The sequence below is a fragment of the Cyprinus carpio genome, unplaced genomic scaffold (genome assembly GCF_018340385.1).
Source record: "Cyprinus carpio isolate SPL01 unplaced genomic scaffold, ASM1834038v1 S000006494, whole genome shotgun sequence".
Taxonomy (NCBI): Eukaryota; Metazoa; Chordata; class Actinopteri; order Cypriniformes; family Cyprinidae; genus Cyprinus; species Cyprinus carpio.
Window position 1 is genome coordinate 235,198 of NW_024879167.1, and position 27,135 is coordinate 262,332.

General features: G+C 35.3%; 1 pseudogene; it reads right to left on the minus strand.

Moving 5' to 3' along the window:
• Positions 1-3,428: 3,428 nt before the first annotated feature.
• Positions 3,429-27,135, minus strand: part of LOC122143737 — a 54,829-nt pseudogene continuing 31,122 nt past the window's right edge.

Below are 27,135 nucleotides of genomic sequence, written 5' to 3' on the forward strand. Positions count from 1 at the left end.
TAATACAGTGGCCGGAATACGGGGCTTTATAATCAAGAGGTTCTAAATTTAAGGTTGTTGGGGGGGTTCCTTTTTTTATTTCTCTGATATGTGCATTTCAGGACGTTTGAAGGCCAAAAAAGGATAAGAAATAGCCTTAAAAACCATCAGTGTCAGCGGCAGTAGAATATTTGTCAAATACCTGCTCTCACTTCTTATCCATCACTCTTTCTTTTATCTGTCTCCTCGCATCTTACCTTCCCCTTCTAAATCTGAACTTTTTTAATTTACTTAGGCTACACTTGCATCTTATCTCGCACTTGACTGTAAACTGAAGCGTCACTCACTCTGCTAAAATTCGCGCTCGACTTCTGTGAACATAAATCCCGCCTACTTCGATTTGATTGGCCATATCAAATATTCTGACATTGACGAGCAGTGACAGACCAATGAGGTCTGATTATAACAAGACTGAAGCAAACACTATTTCAGAAAGCCCGTCGGGCAGGCTGGTTACGCATTTTGGCAGCCCGACTGGAAAACACAATAGCCCCGGTACATCGGGCTAGCGATTTTGTGAGCCCTGACATGCCTGGTAGATGTAAAATCAGGGTTTTTAAGTGAATAGTCCACTCAAAATGAAAACTCATATTTATTCACCAATGTGTGTCCCTTTTTTCATTCCATGTGTATGCCTTTCAGTGTTCATCTGAACACATAGAATTTGTAGAAGTTTTTAGATGTGTATGTCCATAGAATGGAAGTAAATGCCAACAGTGTAATAATAATATGAACTAACAATGAGCAGTTGGATTAACTATTAACAAAGATTAATAAATCTTGTAACAAATGTATTTATATTTTTTAGTTAATGCATTATGGAACCATATTGTAAAGCGTATTATTGAGATTCTGTTTTTTTTTGTATGCCAAATCAAACAGTCCAAGAAGTTAAGGAAGATGTTAAGTTTCAGACTGAAAAGTAGCAATGTAATTTGCTGATTACTTTTAAAATATAAAGGGTCAAATTCACCTGGGCTTAACCAAAGTGTTTTGTGTTTTGTCCAGGCCACTGAGGATGCAGAAAATGAAATCCCCAAACACAGTCATGGGGATTTACAAAATCCGAAGAGGAGATGGTACAGAAGACATCGGAGTTGTGATCGAGGGCATTAAGGTTTTGAGCAACCTAGACTGCGTGATCCTGGCATTCATCATGCTGTTCGGTCTCATTTATGCTCTTGATCTTAGTTTTCCTGACAACCTCAAGTACACCTTCGAGTTTATCCAGAAAATCCTAATGAACTTGGAAGGACATAGGCTGAATGCAAAGATCCAGCAACTCAAAATCAAGCTGTTTGCATGAGATATGCACTTTTTTTTGAGAACACAATGAGAATTATTTGAGAATACATGCACGTCACACACACCACACACACAAAAAAGTACATGTCCTTTTTATAGATTCTTGCATGCTTTTTCTTACAACACTTTTTGTGTATTTCTAGTTAGTCATTCTGGTCTTTAGGGATAGTTCACCCAAAAATGAAAATTGTGTCATCATTTACTGATCCTGGGGTTGTTCCAAACCTGTATAAATGTCTTTGTTCTGTTGAACACAAAGGAAGATGTGTTAAAGAATATGGGAAAACTGAACAGTTTCTGGGCCAACATTGATTTCCATAGTTTTTTTTTTTTGTCTTCCTACTATGGAAGTCAATGGTGGCCCAGAACTGTTCAGTTTCCCATATTCTTTAAAACATCTTCCTTTGTGTTCAACAGAATAAAGACATTTGTACATGTTTGGAACAACCTGAGGATGAGTAAATGACAAAATTTTCATTTATCCCTTTTAAGACAAGCCATTATGCATATGTTTACATGATTCTGAAGTTTATTTTGGAGTCAAGTTTATTTTTGTTTGTTTTTAATAGTCAAGTTTTTGACTTTAGAATTCCATAAACTGCTCATGCGCCACAAAGGCTGGAAAAAAAGGCTTTAAAATGTGTACTTGCATTTTTCTAAGTACTTTTCACATTAAACAACACATCTAAATAAAAATCTCGATCAAGATTTGTCTCTTGTCTTTATGGGGTGGAAAAGAAGGATTTCCTAATTGATTTTTCAATTAAATGTTTTAATTTAAGTTTAAGAAGCATAAAACTAATTTTATAAATGTATCCATTTCATCAAAACTATTTGATCAAAATTGAGTTGGACCAACTCATTTAAGTTGCTCATAATTGAGTGTTCAGACCGTGTTTTTTTTTTTTTTTTTTTTTTTTTTTTTTTTTTTTCTGTCATAGGCGAGCAGCGTGCCGCATTTAATGCACGAGACAAAGCCAACACATATGTTGTCACTCCCCGCCCCGCGACTAGTTTAAAATGTTTCCATACCTCCGATTTTCCTATTTCCTAATTTTATTGTACAATTGTTTATTATTTTGGGAAAATTTCATATACACAAGAAGAAATGGTTAGGATCCAAGTCAAATTTTATTCATTTTCTTCAGGATACAAAAGACTACTGCTGCACCAGTTTGGAGAACATATAAATATATAAATATAAATATAAATAAAAAAAGCAAGGAAGACTTGTCATATTTTTAAAGAATATTCATTTTTTTGATGAATCAATCAATGGTTTGTACACTCTGGCATGTTTTTACTTATTTTTCTGTGCATTAATATGTAAATTTCTGTCTATTATTGTATATTTCTGGCTTCTAAAAAAAAAAAAAAAAAAAAAAACATTATGGTAGGCTATCATTACGGGAGTTCATCTTAAACCCAAAGGGGTATGCAAGTTCAGTCCTAGAGAGCCGCAAACCTGCAGAGTTCATCTTAAACCCTAATCAAACACACTTGAACAAGCTCATCAATGTCTTCAGGTTTACGAAGGCTACAGGCAGGTGAGGTTTTTTTTTAGGGTTGGAGCTGAACTCTGCAGGACTGCGGCTCTCCAGGACCGAACTTGCCTACCCCTGACCTAGGTGTACATTTTACCAGTTGTTACCTCCAGTTTATACAAACATTATGGTCATCGACCAGTGGCTGATATCTCAAACATAATAATAGCGTGTTGAATAATACGATCGCATTATGATTCATTAAATAAATAGAACCGAATGTCAGGGCTTTATTGAGTCATATGTAAACCCAGTATTTATATTTAAACCTGTAGATTCATCTGAAACTCATGCACATTATTTGTTAAAATTGTAATCTTAGTTCAAATGGAACATAGGCAGCATATTAATAATATTAATAATAATTTTCAATTGACTTTTTTAATTGATTGAAAACTTTTTTAATTGATTATTCTGTTCTGAAACAAACAGATTGCAATAAAAATGTATGAGAACTGCTTTCCATGTATATTTGAAAAATTTCCCATGTTTCAAAGTTAAAGGAAGCTCTCTTTAGTAGTACAACAGAGAACTGTTTACTCACCTCAGGTTACAGTTTGAGTCTCGTAGCACATCAGTGAGCTCCTGCTTTGAGTCTCCAATCACATTGTAATCTCAGATCAAGCTCTTTTAGAAACTGCAGTGCTTTTATATGTTTGTCAAAGACTGAGTTAAAGCAGAAACATCTGTAATGCCACAGTCATTTAGACTAAAAATACAGAAAAACATGATCAAAACAAATCATTATAATAAAATAATTGTAAACAAATTTAATATGAACTCGGACTGTGATTTTAAGCATTTTTCTTCTTGTATGTTAATGTTAGTGACCTCAGTCTCTCCAGTTTACAGTGTGAATCCCTCAATACGTCACATAATTGATTCACTCTGTGTTTTTTATTTTATTTCCAGTGAGGTTCAGTTCTCTCAGGTGTGATGGGTTTGATTTCAGAGCTGAAGTCAGGATGGAGACACTGTTTCTCTGTAATACTGCATAAAACACAGACTGAAGACAGAAAGAGAAAAGACAATGTCTCAGATAATATGTTAAGTTCATGTGAGTTAAATTCATCATGACTAAATGCCATACACTAAATATTAGATTAACAAACAACTGGAACCTACATATAATTGTATAACCATAAACCAAAACAAAACTAGGATTTGAGGATACTAGGTACATTTCAAGTTTGGAGCGTCTTCGCTAAGACAAACAGAAAATGTGTGAGTTTTTGTTTGAAGAGTAGATTAAGACACAGGAACGACCAAAGAACCAATTGAAAACAAAAAACAAAACCAAACAAAAAAACTTACATAATGAATTTAAAATTGGAGTTTAAATATAGAAAAAAATTAAATAATTGTGCTCATTTTACTGACACAAATAACCAGTTGACTATTAGTATTTCTGAATCTTTCTTCAGATGGTGAAAATACAATGCTAACAATTCCTGTTGTCTTCAAATATAAACAATGAAACTGTAACTGCTGTATAGTACAATGATACTAACTCTAGGTTCTCCAGCGTGAATTGTGGGTTCATCAGTAGATCACTGAGGTTTTTCAGTCCTGAGTCACTTAGTGTATTTTCGCTCAGGTCCAGTTCTCTCAGGTGTGATGGGTTTGATTTCAAAGCTGAAGTCAGGATGAGACACTGTTTCTCTCTGATTCTGCATCCACACAGACTGAGGAAAAAAGAGAAGAGTTAAATTCATCATGACTAAATGCCATACAGTCACTAATACATTAAAAACACTAGCAAGCATCTAGAAACCTACAGTAATTGTACAATGATAAACCAAGTCAGGTGCATAACTTTGAGGACACTAGTTAGAACCCATTTCTGGAACATCTTCATTTAGAGAAAAAATTATGAGTCTAGATTAAGATATAAATTCAACCATACATAAAAATTATTTTGTTGATTTTCACCATTGTTGAGTTTCATATGCTTAAGTCAAGTCAAGTCTGCTTTATTGTCAAACATTACACACATACAGAATTAAGTCAAGTCAAGTCTGCTTTATTGTCAATTCTTCCACATGTACAGTACATACATACAGAGAATCAAAATTGCGTTAAGTACTTTTAAGTACTTTTTTTTTGTCTGATCTCACTGCTGTCTTGTTTTGCAGCAAATATTTTTTTTTCAGATTTCAGCATATGAAACTTTTACAAATACAGATACAAAACCATTAACTAATAGTATTTATGAATCTTTCTTCATATGGAGAAGAAATAATTAAAATAAAAAAACATAAGATGCAGTACTATAAATGATGTGACTTGGATTCTGTTTACTTAAAACACTAACATTTAATTACACTGTAAATGCTACACAGTAGAATGAGACTAACTCCAGTTTCTTCAGTTTGCATTGTGGGTTCATCAGCAGATCACTAAGGTTTTTCACTCCAGAATCTCCTAGTTCATTCCAGCTCAGGTTCAGTTCTCTCAGATGTGATGGGTTTGATTTCAGAGCTGAAGTCAGAGCAGAACAACCTTCAACTGTCATAAAACAGCACCTTAACCTACATTGAGATAAAAGAAATACAATCTTCATATAGTTTAATGCAAATACCAAAACACATTTTCTTTCTTGAATGAGAATGTTCCTGACCTCAATCTCTTCAGTTTACAGTGTGTATCCTTCAGTACGTCACATAAGTGATTCACTCCTGTGTTTTTTATTTGATTCACACTCAGGTCCAGTTCTCTCAGGTGTGATGGGTTTGATTTCAGAGCTGAAGTCAGGATGAGACACTGTTTCTTTTTGTAATACTGCATCTATACAGACTGAAGACCAAAAGAGAAAAGACAAAGACATCATAGATCTGAGTCAATCTTATCAAAGAGCTACAGTAGTAATTTAGCCTGTAGTTCCCATAGTGTGTTTTTTAACTGTGTCACACTAATTCTGTGGGCTGGAAGCTATCGTTTCTTCTTTCTGCTTTTTTCATTTCCTATTTTTTTTAATTATTTTTTTGTCTGTTTTGTTTATTGTAGCAGCAGATGTGAAACTCATAAGATTACAACAGAACAACAAAAATTTTTACATTTTATCAAATATTTTAAATGCATTATTTAGTAGTTAGTCACCTAAATTTAACTGTAAGAAATTTTAGAGGGTACAATACTACAGTATAAACAATGTAACTGTTGTTTAAAAAAAGACAGTAATCTTTAATCACAATGTAACTGCTGTACAGTATAATGTCACTTACTGTAGTTTCTCCATCTTGAATTGTGGTTTCATCAGTAGATAACTGAGGTTTTTCACTCCAGAGTCTCCTAGTTCATTCCCCCTCAGGTTCAGTTCTCTCAGGTGTGATGGGTTTGATTCCAGAGCTGAAGTCACAGCAGAACAACCTTCATCTGTCATATAACAGTCACTGAACCTACATTCAGAGAAACAGAGAGTACAAAAGAAGATACATGGCTTATTTTATATATATATATATATATATATATATATATATATATATATATATATATATATATATATATATATATATATATTAAACGTAATGTGTACTCAGAGTCTTTATGAGATATAAAGTATAAAAATGTCTTGATTTAAACTGTTAAAGTAGTTTTAAGCATTTAGAGTCTTGTATGTGAATATTTCTCACCTCAATCTCTCTAGTTTACAGAGTAAATCCTTCAATACATTAGATAATTGATTCACACTCCTGTGTTTTTTATTTGATTCCTGCTCAGGTCCAGTTCTCTCAGGTGTGATGGGTTTGATTTCAGAGCTGAAGTCAGAGCAGAACAACCTTCATCTGTCACATCACAGTATCTTAACCTACATTGGAAGAAATGGGACAAATAAAATGTATATACTAAAAGTGTAGCTGTTTTTTTTTTTTTCTGGTGATGATTGTGCTTGTTTTTTATTTGGTTGTTTTTTGATTTTATGTAAAAGCCTAACCAGGAAAGAGGGCTGCAAACTAGCTTTACGCTATATGCCCTATGTACACGGCATCGTTTGTCTCTGTGTAACAATGCCTAATGTATTGTCCCTGTTAAATAAACAAACAAATAAAAAAAAATCTATTTCACCCCATCACAAGACAGATCACTAATTTAAAGTTTTTTTTTTTTCTTTTTTTTCACAAATATAATGTGAATTCAGGGTCCTTGTGAGATATTGAGTGTTTTGGTTTTAAACTGCTGAAGTGATTTTAAGCATTTTGACTCTTGTATGTGAATGTTAAGGCCCCAATATACTTCAAACGAAATTGAAGAACAAACAAACTTCGAACCAAAGTTTGTCTTGGCTCCTAAAAATTCTAAACAAACCATTTCTCCACTCCTAAAAATTAATTAGCTTCCATTTTCCCAAACTCTAGGAAAGTTCGTTTTGGCTTCTAAAAACACCCTTGAGTTTCCATTTGTCCGTGGAGGTTGCGCAATCGGTGGGTGTTTTGAAACTCCACCTTCTTTGATGTGCAATATTTTTTCCCCGGTTCGTTTCTCATTCCATGGAGGTCCGACAGGAGGTTGAGCTGGCACAAACACTAGCTACATGAATACACTGGAGTGTCGAATAGCAGACCTGTAACAAAGCTTGTGGAGAGATGTGGAGAGATCGCGGACAGACTTTAAAGATTCAAAGAAATTGCAATGTAGCTTGGTGTCGACGACCTGGAGTTATACAAAAAAGTGACGGAGAGAAACATCCAAGACAAGTTTTCCAAAGCCATGAAAAGAATGAAAGGAAAGAGTAAAGATATAAGGTAGCAAGTACCAAATACATTTCAAATAAATGTTACACCATGCTGCTGCTGCTGCTGTTTTTGTTCTTTCCATAGGCGAATTTAAAGGGTATACAATAATTTAACGAACATACAATAATAAACCTTTGTTTTTATCAAAAATCATGACACCACATAAAATATAAAAAGCTGTAACAATTTTTCCAGTTTAATAAAATAAATTAACACTAATAAAATAAAGTAAAAAACTGACTCCAATATTTTTTTTCCACATCATGCTAAAATTTTCAGACTATGGCTGTTTCTCAATATCCGTTCTTTAGCGATCTTGCGTCCTTGTGTTCTCGCTTTAACGTCATCATTAACCGTCGAAGTTTCAATTCCAATTCTCAAGAACGCAAGTACAGAGGACGCATGGAAGTGCCCGGATGTGTTCTTGATATCGAGGATGCATCGAGTGCAGACTTGATAGAATCGAGCCGTTAGAAATCACAGAAGACGCTGCGCGCGGCCGGTGTACGGAAGCCTGCAAGCTTTAAACTCGCTCTCGCAAATGTTTGACGGCTCTTGAAAAGTAAACATTTAGCGTTTTGTTTTACTTAATTTTAATAAAGATATGAGACCTGGAGAAAGTCTGCAGTATTTTTACTGGCATCTTAACATAGTCATAGTTAAACATATAACACTGTAAAATAAAACGTTATACAATTATATGTAAATAATATCTATAATAGTATAAAATGTTTGAATAAGTTAAGACATTTGTTTGTAATCTTATATTATATTTATGGTTCATTGGCCACTGCTTATGCTGTGACTATGCGGTCAGTTAAGCAAGAACGCAGCACATCTCAATACTCATAAGAGTGTTCTCGCGTCCTTCCGAGTTCGTTCTTCCAAGGAAGCTTAGCAAGACCGGTCTCCACGAGAACACAAGTCCGTTCTTTGCGTTCTTGGAATTGAGAAACAGCCTATGAGCCATTCACACTTCCCATAAAGGATTGATTATGGAAAATGGTATGGTTACTTTGTATTGCAAACATGATACTTGACTCTGAACTGCTTCTAATCATTCTTTTGTCTTTAATATTCTGATCATTGGGGCCTGTCTCACACCTAGATTGCCTACACTTCATCATTTCATTGTTTTTGTGTTTAGGGCATACACGGGAGCGTTTGTTTACATTAATCTACACCCCGCCTCCAGCAGTGGAGGGGGTGTTTGTAAAGTTTGGGAACAGTATATACCATGCTCAGCCTTTTCAAACTTCTTTTTGCCCCAAAACGAACTTCATTTGAAGTATTCCGAGCCTTTACTGACCTGCAATTTGGATGCTAAAAGAAAAGAGGAAGTCCATTAGAACTATAGGAAAAACAAAGGGCATAGAGAAATCAAGAATTTGGAAACTACCAGCAACATCAGCAAGCAACGGCGACCTGATCGGCTGAGAAAAACAACAGTAGTTGATGACAGACAAATCATAAAAGCTGTGAAAATGAACCCTAAAATACATGTCTGTAAAATCACCAACAATCACCAGAACGCTGGGGTGATGCTCTGACAATCTACAGTCCGCAGGAGAATTTCACACAGAATTACAGAAGATACACAGCAAGATGCAAACCTCTGATCAGCACCAAAAATAGAAAGGCAAGATTCTTCACAAATGTGAGCCAGTAGAGTTTTGGAACTGAGTTGATGGACCGATGAGACAAAGATTAACCTTTATCTAAGTGATTGGAAAGCAAAAAGTGTGGAGAAAAAAAGGGAACTGCAAATGATCCTTACCATACAACCTCATTTGTAAAGCTTGGTGGAGGTGGTGTCATGGCATGGGCATGCATGGCTGTCTCTAGAACGGGACCTCTTCAATTTAATGATGACTTAATGTATGATAGCAGTAGCAGAATGAATTTGGAAGGGTACAAAATCATCTTGGCTACCAATATTCAAGAAAATGCAACCAAACTCATTAGAAAGCACTTCATCAGGATCAGGACAATGAACCAAAACACCCTGCCAGTTCAGTCAAGGACTTTATCAGGGCAAAGAAATGTAAAGTCTTAGATTGCCTAAATCAATCTCCAGATTTAAATCCAATTGAATATTAATTTCACCAGCTGAAGAGGAGACTAAAGACAGAAACTCCCCAAAACAAGCAACAATTGGAATTGGCTGCATTAAAGGCTGGGGAAAAGCATTTCAAAGCATAAGACCAAGAGTCTGGTGATGTCTATGGGTTGCAGACTCACTCTTCTGATTGCATACAAGGGATCTGCAACTATATATTAGCTTTTAATCTTTTACATCTGCCCTAAATTCAACTGTTCCAATACTTAAGCTCACATCAAATGGTGGGATGAACTCTAAAAGTGCTGTCCTTTTAATTTGGTAAAACGTGTCTCGAAAGACCTGATAATAAAATGTGTCATTCTGTAGTTTTGTCGCATATTCATCTTTGAATGATATTTACAGATGTCTTGACTTCACAGCAGAGAAAGCAATTTTTTAAATAATGTATTTTTTTATTAATATTATTATTATTACAAATGTACATATGTGAACTGCTGCTAATCATTAATCTTTTGTCTATAATATGCTGACCATTGGGGCCCGTCTCACACCAAGATTGCCTACACTTCTTAATTTCATTGTTGTTTTGTTTAGGGGATAAGCGCGAGCGTCGCGACACAAGTTTACATTAATGTACACCCCCCGCCTCCAGCAGCGCAGGGGTGTTGGAAACAGTATAACCGTCGCTCAGCCTTTTCGAAATTCTTTTTGCCCCCAAACGAAGAACAAAAACAAACATTATTTGAAGTATTTCGGGACCTTTACTGACCTCTCAATCTCTCCAATCTCTCCAGTTTCAGTGTGAAATCTTCAGTACGTCACATAAGTGATTCACTCCTGGGTGTTTTTTATTTTATTTCCACTGAGGTCCAGCTCTCTGAGGTGTGATGGGTTTGATTTCAGAGCTGAAGGCAGAATGAAACATTGTTTCTCTGTAATACTGCATCTATACAGACTGAAGACAGAAAGAGAAAAGACAATAGGTCAGATTTGTGATAATGGTTTAGAAGGATTTTTATGTCATGTCTGACCAGGACCTTCACTAGTATGGAGAAAGGTGGGGACGATTCTAGGGGCCCCTGGTGATTCAACAAGGCCCACTGTGTCTGACAGTAATTCATCATTTTAACGTCACATTTGTAATTTTTTTAGAACAAATCAAAAATTATTACTAAATGTTTTAAAAATAGAGCATTTATTAATCTTAATATTAAATTCAGCACTAACTAATAAGCCCTGCACTGATCAGGAAATTTGGGGATCAAAACAGATCACAAATGCCCTTGTCACACTTTTATAGAGTACAGTTTAAGCTGCTCAGAAATTAGACATTAATTTTGTAAAATGCTAACATTAAAATGAAAGCAGTTATGAACAGTTGTGTTCTCACAGTTACATACCAGCGATCAGTAAACATGATCATGTGCAGCAATCAAACATTCGAAAATAAGAGAAATCAACATGTGCATTAAATTTAACATACACAAAATTAACCATATGAAGTTATTTTTAATAACTTTGCTAGGAAAGACATCTCATGTGTTGATAGGGCAGTTGTTTTTTTCTTAATCTATCACTTATTTAGCATAACATTACTATCAGTCAAGTAACATGTCAAATGATGTTGAATACTCACGTCAGAGTGTTGAGTGTACAGTGTTTATCCTGCAGTAAAGCAGCGATCTGATTCACTCGTGTGTCTCCTAGTTCATGTTCACTCAGATTCAGCTCTCTCTGCAGTAATGGGTTTTTACCCACAATTCCAGTCACATACTGACAGGCTTCATCTGCAGCAGGACGCAAAAACCTACAGAAGAGAGAACATGAAGCAGGAAATAAATTCAGTTCTTTACTAAATTTCATGTAATGAAAAACTACTTTTAGATTTTTTTTTTTTTTTTACCTAATGCATTTATCACATTGATTTAAATAGAATACACTTGTACCATATTAATATAAAAATACAAATGAGTTAGAAAATATATTCCATTCATTGTTATTAGCAACATGAATTATGTCAAGGTTTCCCAAACTGGGGTTTGTGAAAAAACTGCAGGGGATTTTGTATAATAATGAAAAGCTAATAATAATAATAATAATAATAATAATAATAATAATAATAATAATAATAATAATGTAAAATATATATTTACAAATAAATAATTTTAAAATCCATCAAAATAAAATGTGCACAAAAAAAGAAGGAAAAAAAAAAGAAACATTTTATTTGTTTACTTGTATGTCAGAGAACCGTGAACATGCAAATGTGATACTTAATTATTAAAATATTTATTTTAAAATCTCAGGGGTACTTCAAGTAAATATATCAGGTGAAAGATGATCAGATGAGGAAAAAAAGTTTGTGAATTCATGAATTTGTGCATTTTAATGTTTGGAAAACAAAAGCCTTCTAAAGACAGTATTATGGCAAGACAGCATTTGACCACTAGATTTACAAAAATCATTTCAAATTTAAAAAGCATTTTCTCAACATTTCAAAATTACATCAGCTACTTATGAACACAGTAATGTTTATTTGAACTATAGTTATTTCATCACCTATTACAATGTCTTTGGAAGGCTTTTGTCTTAAACGTTAAAATGCACAAATTCACATCATTTATTATTTACATGCAATGCAGGTATTCTCAAACTTTGTCACCTGAACCTCTTTCACCTAATGTATTTGCTTGAAGTACCCCTGAGATTTTAAAATAAATATTTTATAATTAAGTATCACATTTGCATGTTTATGGTTCTCTGACCTTGGTTAAATGGTCACATGACATGCAGGTAAACAAATGAAATTCCCAATTTAATTTGATTTCTGTTATTTTAATTTGACATTTTTATGATTTATAATTCATTCTTAGCTTTCCATTAAACTCACAAACCCCCTGCAGTTCCTTTACGAAGCCCAGCAGGGCCGGAGTGGGACTCATTTTCAGCCCTGGAGTTTCATGCATTAAGGCATTTCCACACTGAGCGTGATGCGAATCGCAGACGAACGGTGTTTCTCACACAGAGTGCTAAATGATTTAACATTAAGATAAATTAAAATAAAGTTTGGTTCTGCACCAGACACACAAACTATCTACAGTATAATGCTTACAAGAAAAGGCTACATCCTAAAATATAATTAGAAGTACAATTAGCATCAAGCTACATTTGAAAATGTATGTAATTATTAATGTATTTGCTTACCCACTTTACACCATCATCGAGTGCTTGTAATAACTTCTGATTGTGATCTATAGTTGATTTTGATTCTATAATAAGCAGACAAATGCACTCTTTGTATGTTTAATGATGCTAAACTGCTAATATTTGTCATAAACATCCTTTATTGCTATAAAAATACCATGAACTGCATACAAAACTCATACAGAAAATATATCATCATAATCATGTCTATTTGCTTTCATATTTCATGTGCAGAAAAATTTTTCACTCTATTTTTTTTAATACAGAAGATCTAGACCAGGCTTCCTCAATTAGTTCTCGCAGAGGGCTAAATTCTGCCGACAATACCAAGCCAAGGGCCACTGACTTAAGTCGCTGGGGTATATTTGTAGCAATAGACATAAATCTATCAAAACTTAATTTGGACATCCTCAAATTTGAACTCGGGATGCCCGTAGCGCAACAGTGATATATGTCAGCACTGCCCACAAGGCTATCGATTTCTTACCGTAAATGTCAAAACTCAATTTTTGATTAGCATCATACATTGCTAAAAACTTAATTTGGATAATTTTAAAGGCTATTTTCTCAATATGTAGATATTTTTTTTTGTGCCCTCAGATTCCAGATATTCAAATAGTTCTATCTCGACTATATATTGTCCTTTCCTAACAAACCATGCATCAATGGAAAGCTTATTTATTCAGCTTTCATGTGACCTAGAAATCTCAATTTTGAAAAAATTGACACTTAAAGGGATACTCCATCCCAAAATGAAAATTTTGTCATTATTCACATACTCCTTTCCTATACATAAATAACAATGTATAGGAAAGTATGAAAAGCATCGTCAGAATAGTACATCTGCCATCAGTTATTCAACCGTAACATTATGAAGTGACAACAATACTTTTTGTACACAAAGACAACAAAAATATTGACTTTATTTAACATTCCTTTCCTCTGTGTCTCTCCAAATCAGCATATCGCCATTTTGTCAATTCTGAGCAGTACTCAGGCGGCTTACACTCTGTGATAATCTCAGGTAATGATTATGTGCTTTATTCAGTGTTAAAAGTGTCTAATGTGAGTTTGAAGATTATTTTCCGTGATTTTTATAGTGAAAGCAACAGATCTTGAAAATAAATTAAATCAAACTATGAACTCACTGCAAAACAACATGTTTTTTTTTTATCAGTCTTCGATAATAAACACGATATTGCGTAGCTTGTCAGTGATCTACGGCTCTGTCTATTAAATGCCATTCAATCTGAAAGCAGGTGTGATGGAGATTTACCGCTAATCAGGAAAACCAGCTTTACTGACGAGATGCACGTGACAATCACATGCAATATATCGCCCATTCCCTATCCATAACAAAGATGGTATCAGTCACTCGTACACTAAAAACTCTTCAGTTCATTCACATTTGAATCATCTTTTTTTCTGTATCCACGTTTCTTTTCTTCACACTCGCCTTGTTTTTGCTGTCACATCATATCTACACTGGCTGCAAATGCAAATCATTTGAACTTTGTGACCATGGGCAGGACCACCCCTATCTGAATGTTGTCTCCACTAAAAATATTATTAAAAACCAGTCTGTGTATTGTAAATAACATTTTTTTTATACTTTAAAATAATTGTGTAAGTAGTAAAAGGACCACAAACGGGGCAACGATGAGTTTTAAGTTTAGAAACATTTTGAGTCCCCCCCTCCCTTGCCTCATAGTGCTTTGGTCCAAAATGCTTGCTTTCCTCTTTTACATCACCTCTACACACCCACACACACACACACACACAAGTCCAGTGAGAGAGAACAAAGTCAATAGTTGTTGAACTCCAAGGCTGTCAAGGCTGTTTTATTCACTTAAGCATCAGATGAAGTGATTATTTTCTATTTTAATACAGATGATGCCAATGCATTTTTCAATGAGTCGCTATGTTAGCAATACAAACATTACCTGCTTGATGGAAAGGGTTGCCAGGTTTTTTACAACAAAACCCTCCCAATTGGTACCCAAAACTAATGGCGTTTTCGAAGGGGTTCCCCAGGGTAAAAATCGCATTCACTGACAAAAATACATGTTAATTGGGTCGCTTCAACCCACTGACATGAAAAACAACCTGTGTCAAAAGGGATATAGTAGCACAATTCCACATAAAAACCGCAGACTTGGCAACACTATGATGGAGAGTAATGTCTACAACGGACACGAGCGCTGTCGCTGCGCGACCACAACAGCTTGACATTGTCTTATTTGGCATGGTCTCACTGCTGCTCTAATAGTAGTAAGGCTTTCCTCTGTGTATCCATATCCTTACAAGTACAATTTTAGCTGTATGTGCCCCTTCAAAAATCGCTCTTAAGAAATGTTATGTTAATTGTCCCCCCAACTGTTAGATGAAATTGATGCCCCTGTTTGTGTCAGTATGTTATAAATAGAACAAGGGCATTAGTTTGCTGTCAGGGATTTGTCGTGTCGCGCCGCATCCAGTGTAGACAGCATGACTGATTATAAAGGGTTCTATTGTATTTTGTTACTCTTCTTCTTTGTTTGTTTACACTGGTTTTCAACAAACAGTGCCACCATTCTCAACCATTTGCGCAACAGCAGCTGCTCCGGTCACGTGATCCTAATCTTATTTTATGGCCCGTGTTTTTAGCTTTGCAAAACTGAAAAGATACGTCAGAGAGGTTGAAAAAAAAATTTGCATTTTCGGTGATCACAGTCTATGTGGAAGCATCCATAGAAATCTGAGGTTTTTATTCCAGCGTGTCATTGCCGATATTCATTTAGCTTTTTCATGCTCAATGTAGAAAGGCCTTTAGACCAGCCCACTTTAGTTCACGACGGAGCTATTAAAATAATGTAATTAAACCAGTGTATAAAAGTCTGCATTAGTGCACTGTTCTCTACTGCCTTGTAATTCATTGCATTTCTCTAGAGCTTTCGGGGTTTATATATATATATATATATATATATATATATATAGTATATATATATAATATATATATACACACTGACCTTTTTCAGCACTGTCTTTGCACTTTCTCATTATCTATTTTTTACCTCTAATTTATTGCTCACATATCTCCAACAACATTTTTTTTTTATCTTCCGAGCAACATGCCAGTCACTGTCTGGGGAGGTCAACAGATAATTGCCAATTAACTTCAGAAATGTAAAATAAGAGACAATTGTGATTAATTATAAGAAAATTAAGGGACAGAATAAGGGACATTCAAAATATTTGTACTGTTCCATGATGTATAGTTAAAAAAGTTCTCAAAAAATAGCACATTTGTTTTGCTTAACCTATTTATGTACAGTTATTCTAAAAAAAAATTTTAATGTTATAAAAAAATTTAATCGGCCTGAGTAAATGTTACAATTATAGAATAGTGACTGCAGTAGTGTAGTAATTCAGGAGGTGAAAAAACTCTGAAATTACATACATACAAATGGCATGAAATATAAAGCATAAAAACTGAATGTCTATGAAATGTCAGTCAGTAAAAGCATTTTTTAAGCAAGAAAAAAATTTGAGAGCGTGGGCTGCTTCTGGTGCTTGGATTTATATTTCAATATAATGAGGTCTAAGTTTAAGAATAGCCTAAGCTAGAAGTAAGCTACATTTTTTACATTTTTCTCTCTCTCTCTCCTCTCTCTCTCTCTCTCTCTCTATTTTAACAGCGTTAACTTATAATAGTGAAAGAAATTCCCTCGGGTAGACAGACTGAATGTTTTTTCTGCCTTGCTGCCTTCCTCTAATGGCTACGTTCACAAATACAACCAATAATTTGCACAAAAAAGAATGATTAATTATCCATTAAGAATTTTTTATTCATATGGTCTGGTGGCCATATGGAGACTGCAGATTACGTTATAGTTTTGATACGGGATGCTTCTTTGATGTCTTAAATACAGGCATCCATATTTCAACCCCAGTGGCATGACAGCACCGGCTCTAGTGGCCAAAAAATCAGACCGGCCCACCGGGAATCCTCCCTGTTCTCTACCGATTAGCCAGTCCGGGCTTGCACAGTACCCCTTACCAACCCCAGTTTGGAAAACCTTGATGTAATGCAATGTTTCAATGCACTTTATGGCTATTGATTTTCAATGAATGGCTGATATTTTCTTAATCTTTGTATTTTTATATCAATATGATTTCTATGACATGAATGAATATGATAAGATTATATTATTTAAATCAATATGATAAGATAGGTCAAAAGTAATCTAAAAGTATTCAAAATGTAGTCTGATTATACTGTATACTTTAAATGTGTAATGTAATGAATTACGGTTACTAACTACAGTTTTTGTCATGTAATTTGAAATCAGTTTACAGATTACAATTTGTAAGTAATCTACCCAGCTCTGCCGAGTGATAATTCAAAGCGTATAAAAATGAATGTGTTCATCAACATTTGAAGCAAAGTTGAAACACTTCATAAACCTGAAAATATTTGATATAATTTTGTATGTATTTGTCAGTACAAGAATAAGAAGAGGCAAATTCGGTGTTAAAGTGCTTTGAGGCACGTCTCTCTGCGTCTCTCTGTGCACACCTGTTCGCGCGGGGTGCTGAATAAGGCTCTTTCACATCTTTTTCTGTTTGCATGTTTAAACTGCGATTTGTATTTGTTTATTCAGGTAATAATAATATACTTACGTACACATACATATATTATGTAAACAAAAACTTTTTATTTTGGATCGCTTGACAGCACTAATGTGTTTTATTTATACTGTATATAAAACACATTAGCTATATATATATATATATATATATATATATATAGATATATATAGCTCTCAGTTGGTGTTGATGAAAACCATTTTACATGACTTTTATCTTGAAAATAACTTTGACACAACAACAGATTGTGCCACATATTGTTTTACTGAAATAACTTTCCGTAATTTATCTGTGTATATAATCTGCATTAATCATGTCTCACCTTAGTGCCTTTAGTGGATAGTTTGGATCCTGTAGTAAATCATTGAGCTCCTTCACTCCTGCATTGTCCAGGATCATTTCCTGTGAGATCCAGCTCTATCAGGTGGTGAATGGGTTTGATCTCAGAGCTGAAGCCAGAGCTTTATAACCTTTTTCGGTGATTACTGCAGTTTGAAAGTCTACAGAGAGTAAACATGAATTAAAATCAACTTTGTTGTTCAAACTAATGTATTACCACCACAATGGTCTAATAAATATGACTAAATCAGATCAGAGCAGGAAAAATATGCAGGTAAACTACAGTAATTGTAGTTTTATTATTTATTGTGTATTATTGTGCAAACTGTTTAATTATAATTATCCACAGCACTCACGAATGTTTGATTCTGATTGGCTGAATGATGTTCTAGAGCGTTCATTTTTCAATAACTGCAAAGCTAAAGTAATTATAGGCAGATCTTGAGCACATTACTGTTACACATCACTCTAACAGATTATGTTGACTTTAATCAAGCAAATGAATATGAAAAAAATAGGATATACATATATAGCATGCACTATTTATAAAATGTATGGTATGGACGGTTCTTTTCTCCTGCTGGCTCTCTTCCTTACACAAGCACATACATAGAGACACACACACACACACACACACACACATGTTGGGTTTTCCATGTTTTATGGGACATTCCATTGGCGTAATGGTTTTTTATACTGTACATACTGTATTTTCTGTGGCCCTACCCAAGCCATACACTTAAACCTACGCCTCACAGAAAACTTCTACATTTTTAGATTTTCAAAAAATTTCTTTCAGTATTATTTATAAGCTTGCTTCCTCATAGGAACCAAAAATGTCCCCACATGGCTAAGGATTTTAGATATTGCCATCTCTGTGGTGATATTTTTTCCCTATAACATAGGGCAGTGGTTCTCAACCTCATTTACTCCGAGGCCCCCCCTCCTCTCCGAATCAATACTGCAAGCACCCCCCAACCCCCAACCTTTTCTATTCACAAAAACCTTTGTATTCTCATGTGTTATTACTTTTCAATTCCATTTAATTACTTTTAAACAAAACAAATTCAAGATAGATTTAAATATTCAGTGTTCTTTTTTTGCATTCTTTGCAAAAATGTCACTGCAGGAATTCATTACAACTTAAAAGTACTTAAAGCTCAATTATAAAGTAACTTAAACAAATAAGCACAAGTTAACCTGCCACAAACCAAAACAAGACAACAGGGAGGTGCCAAAGGACTGCATATTAACTACTATACAGCCCTATTCAGAATCACTAAACAAACCAAAATACAAATTAAAAATGGAAACATTCTGCATGTGTGGAGAATCTGCAATCTGAAGGTGGCTCAACGTTATTAGTGAACAGTAATGAAAAAGTTCTCAGAACAAGGGATTGTGTCTGTGTTTGGAGCGACTGATGCCCAAATGTACATAAACACCACTGATCCTCACAAATTTCTCCAAAACACACTTTGGTGAGCATCCATTTTAAAAACACTCACTGTTTATTAATTTTGACAAACTACATCAATATACTGAACTGTGTTCAAGCAGAAACATGTTGTTTTAGTGATCAGTGCGCCGAGAGTGCACATAATGTTACAAGGTTTGGTTGCGCATCAAAAATAATAGATAAACGCGCACTTAATGTACGACTCTTGTATGTGTCACTGTAATCGTCTTTACCTTGATTACTATTGTCATCTATCAAAAACCTTACTAGTGCGACATTGGGTTGTTTTATCCAGCTGAGAGCTGGAGTTTCCATATATAATATGCTCATGCAGCGGTTGAGTGTTTTGAGCTGCCATTCAATCTGTATTTCTCACAGTGCGATGAGAAAATGGCTTGAGCAGCTCTGAAACACAGGATATCAACTCAGAACACACGGACAAGAGAGGTGGTGCTGTTATTATTATCATTTTTTAATGTAACATATTGATCATAAAAATAGTGAATTGGATATACTTTCATTTTAAATGATTTTACCAGACAGTCAGACATACAGATACACACACACCCCCACACACACTGAAACAACCCACACACAAAAACTTGGTGGCAAACCATTATTACCATTTTGGATGTGAACTTTATCAATCAATAGTTTTGTTCTACAAAGGTACATGTCAGTAGTGAGCTGGTGGTGTCATTTTTAAGTAATTAACTTTAAGTAATTACCGAGCATTCATCTGGTGAATCTCCACTCCCAATCAAATATAACAGCCAAACTACTACTCCTCACTCGCCCAAACAAGGACTTTTTAAATTCTGCTGTGCTTTGCTTCATGTAAACCTGGTTGAACGGAGCCATCACAGAAAGCGGGCTTCATCTATTGGACTTCCCGCTGTTCAAAGCGGATTGTGTCACAGAGTTGTTGGGGAAAATGAGATGCGGTGGATTATGTTTTTATATCAACAAAGGTTTGTGTACAGACATGACAGTTTTTAAAGAAGATGTGCAGCCCAAATTTGGAAGCTCTCTTTATTAACTGTAAGACTTTTTTATTAACTGCAGGAGTATTCCTTGTTTTATTCTGGGTGAGTACACTCATTCCTCCTGAAACATGTGAGCATGGTGCAAGAACAGCTGGCTGATCAGATCACAAACTCAGAGAGAGAGAGAGAGAGAGAGAGAGAGAGAGAGAGAGAGAGAGAGAGCAAGGTCCCCTGAGCGGCTCTGGGACTCTCTGAACACTATTTGGTTCATCTTCCACCATGCTACAAGCTGAAACTTAATCTGCTAAGCCTGTAGTAAGAACTGTAAGGAGATGGACTAATGAAGCAGAGCAGGATTTACAAGCCTGTTTCACTGCACTGATTTGAGTGTTTTTGAGGCTGCAGCCGCTGATCTGAATTAGTACTGTGTACTGTGCCCACATTCTGCAAACAGAGGTCTTGTCCTTTGGGGAAGTCGTGGCCTAATGGTTAGAGAGTTTGACTCCTGAGTCTCGGGAGTCTCGGGAACCCAAGGTTGTGGTTTTCTAGTCTCGGCCGGCAAATCCATGACTGAGGTGCCCTTGAGCAAGGCACCGAACCCACACGCTCACTCCTCCTCATGTCCACATCCATCTCCTTGGTCTTGCTGATATTCAGTGGAGAGATTGTAAGCTTCACACCATGTGACCAGTTCAGACACTTCTTTTCCTGTATGTGGTATCATAATTTGTGATAAGGCCAATAACTGTGGTGTCATCTGCAAATTTTATGATGATGTTGTTTAGGATGGCTAGCAAACAGTCCATGAGTGAAAAGACTGTACAGCATCGGGCTGAGTACACAACCCTGAGGAGTGCCTGTGTTCATTAAGATGGTGCTGGAGAAGTGTTTTCCGAGGCGGAAATGTTGAGAGGTCTACTGGTGAGAAAGCTCAGTATTCAGTTACACAGTGCAGAAGCCAGGGCCAGGTGATATAGCTTGTTTATGAGTTTGGAGGGGATGATAGCGTTTTTATTTACTTAATGTTTTTATTTTCCAGGTGAGTTAGTATTTTGTGAAGGGCAAATGAAATGGCATCCTCTGTTGACCTATTAGTTCTGTACACAAATTGTAATGGGTCCAAGGTGGCTGGTGCTATCCTTTGAATGTGTTTCTTGATTAGACTCTCAAAACACTTCATGAGAACCAGTGTGAGAGAGCCACAGGTCTGTAGTCCAGATTGAAGAAACAGATAGGTAACGTCATCACAGACCCATCTCAACCCAGCCACAACCGGTTTGCACTTCTACCTTCAGGCAGACGGTACAGATCTCTGTGCACTACATCTAGGAATAAAAACAGCTTTTTCCCCATGCTATCTCCATCTTAAAAGCTAACACAGAAATTACCACCTGTTTTCTGTAATTAATTTCTTAATCACTAATTATTGCCTCTCTCTCACGTATTATGTAAATACATAAACATATTATTTATACAGATGTATGTGCAGTAAATAAAGCACAAATCGGTACATAAATCTTCTGTTTCAGATGTATACCACATTATTTTATTTTTTTTTCCTAGTCTTATTTAAATGTTTTCTGTTCTCATGTCATATATGTATGTTTGTACCAAGACTTCCTAAAAAAAAACAAACAAACAAACAAACAAACAAAAAAAACTAATGTGTTTGCACACACTTGGAGAATAAAGATTATTCTGATTCTGAATTAGTAATGGAGGCTTGAGTTGTTTTTAAGGAAGATGTGAAAGTAGGAGTTTGTGATTTTCACATACAGTTTATGTGGTTTGAGTTTGTTTTTAATTGCATTCTAAATGTAAGAAAAAAATAATTGTGAACCACTAATACAGTTTTTATTAGTATTGTACTTAGCCAGCGATAATAGTTGTGAGGTAAAAATGACTCATTTCTGTGTGAAAAGTGTACAAATGTGTGTCTATGTACAGCTAGTGAACAAAAAACATTGTCTACAACAACAACAACAAAATAAATAAAAGATCGTATTATTATTATTTTATTTTTTTTCCCACTTTTTGTGAACAGATCCAACAATTACATAATATTCCTGTGATTGCTGTGGTGTTGAGTGTAGCTGCTGATGAATTGTACTCACTTGAGTGGATATCTTCAGCTCACACAGAGGATTCTTCAGTCCCTCACAGATCACTTTGACTCCTGAGTCCAGCAAACAACTGTTGTTCAGGTTCATCTCTTTCAGGATGGTTTTGGAGGAGAGAACAGTAGCTAGAACTGAACAGCTTTTCTCTGTCAACTCACAATTATTCAGCCTAAAAACACAAAAACAGCATTATTTATTGTCCAGCACATACTGTATTCAACTAACATCAGATCAACAGCTCATAATATCTGCTTATGCATGTGACTGACAGTCTTTAATAATGAATAAACAGAAGTTATAATGTATAGATGATGTTGACTCACTTCATTTTCACCAGTTTGCTATGAGAGTCCATCAAAAGAGCAGAGAGTTTCTCTCCATCCAGATCTCCTAATTTATCTCCACTCAGATCCAGTTCTGTCAGTAATAATGGACTTGTACCCAGAGCTTTAGTAAGATACTCACACGCTTCCTGTGGCAGGGTGTTGAAGAGAATTAAACAGTAAATAGAAATGTTTAGATTATTTTAGCAGAGTTTCACACATTTCTTTCTCTAAAATTGTTGGTTTTTTGTATAGCAAATTGGCTCTAGTTTCCTTATTTTAGTCCAGGTCGAATTTAGCTTCTCAAAGGCAGAAACACAGTGCTGATATAGAGCCAACTATTGTACACCCTGCTTATGTGATACTGCCTATGTATTCATTTGATATATTTCAGTACTTAATTTTTTCATTTTTTAATATCTTTCTAAATTCCTTCTCAATTAATTTCAAATTCCTCTTCAATTCCCAACCCTGAGGTTTCACACAGCTGATTTTTTTTTGATCTGCTTTAGGTTTTAAACTAAATGCTAGTTTCAAAACTGGAACTAGTTTATTAGTGAATATATCTGTGGAACTTCTGTTATTGGAGCTACAATTTTAATTGATTTTCATTTATGAAAATCCATGTCTGTGACTTATTTGAATGATATAAAACCTTTTCCATACCCAATGGTCTTTAATTTACAGTGTTCATCATGTAGTAAATCACCGAGCTCCTTCACTCCTGATTGTCCAGGATCATTTCCTGTGAGATCCAGCTCTATCAGGTGTGAAGGGTTTGATCTCAGAGCTGAAGCCAGAGCTTTATAACCGTCTTCTGTGATACTGCAGTCTGAAAGTCTAGAAAACAAAGTTACAATTTATTCTTCCATATGACACAGATTACCAAACTGTTATGCACTGCATGGAAACACAAAGATTGAGGATCCACTCAGTCCATGAAACAGGCAGTAGGTCAGAGCGCAGGTAATCAGTCCAAACAAACATACAGTACAGATCCAGGGGGCAAGACAAGAAAGAGAATCCAGAGAGCAAGACAGAATGAGAAATCCAAGACACAGGCAGACATCAAACACCACAAACAACAGGAAACCAAGGAAACCACTCAGTAATACAGTCAAACCACTCAAGACTTAAACTTAAACTTAAACAAGACTAGAACTAGTATAAATAGGCAAAGAGATAATAAAGTGAGCAACAGCTGCACATGATTACACTGATGACAAGCAAAGAATTATGGGAAACTGAGTACATGTTGGTGGCAGAACAAGCGTGTAAGAGCACCCTCTCGCAGATGGGGGAAGTGCATAGTCTACACTAAAATAAAGAAGAGACATGTACTGTATATTACTGGATATACTGTTTATACTGGATACTGTATGTACATGTCCTAAAATTAATATTTTGAAATGATACAATTATTATAAATTAGGCAAAAACACCTAAAATTGTATTAGACTGAATTACTCATTTACATATTAATTCACAATATTTAGAAAACAACATTTCATACAATATTTAAAAATAGTGCAACTATAACTTTTCACATATATACTGTAAATGTAGACAAATTAAAATATACACACTTCAGTTTCTTCAATCTGTATTGAGGATTTTCCAACAGAAAACAGATCTTCTGTATTCCTGAGTTTTCAAGTTTATTTCCACTCAGATCCAGCTCTATCAGGTTTGAAGGGTTTGAAATAAACGCTGAAGTCAGAGCAGCACAACCTTCTTCTGTAATACTGTTGTTGTTCAGCCTGCAGAGAAAGAAAAAGGGAAACATTCTTCAGTTTAATCTTGTTTTCATGCATGTAACGTTTTGACACTCTAATGTAGAAATTTACACTGCATTAAAGATGTACACTTTTATTAGTTTGTGCATGTTAACTTTGCTGGGAGTCAATCCCATGAATTCTGTACTGACCTGATCTTAAAAAGATCTTAAAGTCTTGAATTTACATTAATAAAACAAGCAGAAATCCTTTTCATTAATTACCAATAAAAGCCTTAATGCACAACAGTTGTTGAAAGTGTAATATCAAATAATGTTACATTTAAAATATATTTTTTTGTACTCACATCAGTGTTTTTGAGTTTACAGTGTTTATCCTGCAGTAGAGCAGTGAGACGCTTCACGTTTGTGTCTCCTAGTTCACGTTCACTCAGATTCAGATCTCACGATGAAGCAGAAATCAATTCAGTTCTCTACTGAACATGGTATGATGAAAAACAGCATTGGATTGTAGTGTGCGTGAGAAATGGTCTATTTTGAATGTACCTTTTTTTAATTTAATTAAACTTAATCTGATTATCTCTTTCTTTCTCTCTCTCTCTCTCTATGCATGTGTGAGCATCTGTTGAGCATTTGTGAGGAATGCGTGGTGAGTGTGAGCGGTGTTTGCCCGCTGTGGCAAGAACAGTTGCTTTCTCTCTTTTTTTTTCTTTTCTTATTCTTTTTCAGAAGGGTTTGATATCTGTGGCGTAGCAATTGATGTAATAAGGTTTCCTTGAGGGGTTTTCGGCCATTGCCAACTAGTGAATCGATCACTGGGAAGCATGACAGCCCAAAACACAAGCACTAATTTGAAGTCTCTCACACGGCGCCACGGAGTGAAGGTGGTGTCCGCAGTGAATGTGGGGGGAGTGCATTCTGGCCGTTGGTGATGTCGTTGGCCATGAATGTATTTTAGCGGCATCTAGAATGAATAACGCTATTGTTTTGTTTTTGAATTCAGTTGAGAAAGCAAACAAAGTTGTGGAAAAAGGAGTAGTAATTAGTAATTAGTAGTGTGTTTACCCCAGTGCTTCCCCTTTCTACCCCTGCTATTCTTAGTTGTCTAATGTTCCACCGAAAGGAAAGATAGCCAGTCCTATGAAAAAAGATCACTTTTGGAAGTAAGTCACACTTGTTTAAACATGTAGTATTCTTCAGGAGATTTACTGACATGATCCTGAAAGATAATGGAACTGAGCTGAACCTGAAACTTAGAATTGAGGACTTTGATTACACTATCTTTGTAAGTACTGATGTGATGAAGTGCTTTGGCTGTGGTAAAATGGGGCATCTTGTGCGTGTTTGTCCAGACAAAAATGGTACAAATGCACAGGATGCCTCAAATGAAAATGGGGTGCAACTCGGGAATGAAGGAACAAACAGATAATGTTCCTGACCCAATCCAAGCTGAACAGTAACAATTTAATGATGGATATGGATCAGGCTGTTTATAAATCACCTTTAAAGGAAAAAAGAAAGATAAGGTTTCAGAATCGAAAGAAGTCGGATGTTGACGAGAGTGATTGTTCTGATTCTGGGTGCTTTTAGTTGTTCCCAGAATGAACGGACATGTCAAGATTATGATACTGAGGAAATCAGGAAGTTTTTAAAACTGACTGACAAAAAAGTCTGAGGGGGGTATTTTCCGGACATCAAAGGATTTGTGGAAAATACTAGGCTGTTCATGAGTGAGGGGTGTTTTACAAACAAAGAGGTTTATAGGCTGAAAAAAAATTGTGACAAAACTACAAAACCAGTTGAAAAGTTAATGGCAGTAAATTGGCTCAATTTTTTTGGCGCTTATGTGGCTGCTTTTTCCTTTATGGTCTAAGTTTATTTTATTTATTTTTTTCAAATGGGTGACATTCACATTGTGTCTTTTAAATGTGAATGGAGCTAGAGATTGTATAAAACGCACCGTGATATATGAAACTATGAATCAGAAACAACTTGATGTGTTACTTATACAGGAAACACATAGTGATGAAAACCAATGCTTTTAAATGGGAAAAAATAATTTAAAGGTCTCTCCTTTTTAAGTCATAAATCTTCATCTAGTGGAGGGGTTGCTAAAGGTGCATCTCAATAAATTATAATGTTGTGGAAAAGTTCATTTATTTCAGTAATTCAACTCAAATTGTGAAACTCATATATTATATAAATTCAGTGCACACAGACTGAAGTAGTTTAAGTCTTTGGTTCTTTTAATTGTGATGATTTTGGCTCACATTTAACAAAAAACCCAACAAATTAGAATACTTCATAAGACCAATAAAAAAAAAAAAAAAAAACATGTAAAGAATTGTTGGCCTTCTGAAAAATATGTTAATTTACTGTAAATGTACTCAATACTTGATTGGGGCTCCTTTTTGCATTAATTACAACCTCAATTTGGCGTGGCATGGAGGGGATCAGTTTGTGGCACTGCTGAGGTGGTACGGAAGCCCAGGTTTCTTTGACAGTGGCCTTCAGTGCATCCGCATTTTTTGGTCTCTCGTTTTTTCATTTTCCTCTTGACAACACCAATAATGGTTCAGGTCTGACGAGTTTGCTGGCCAGTCAAGCACACCAACACCATGGTCATTTAACCAACTTTTGGTGCTTTTAGCAGTGTG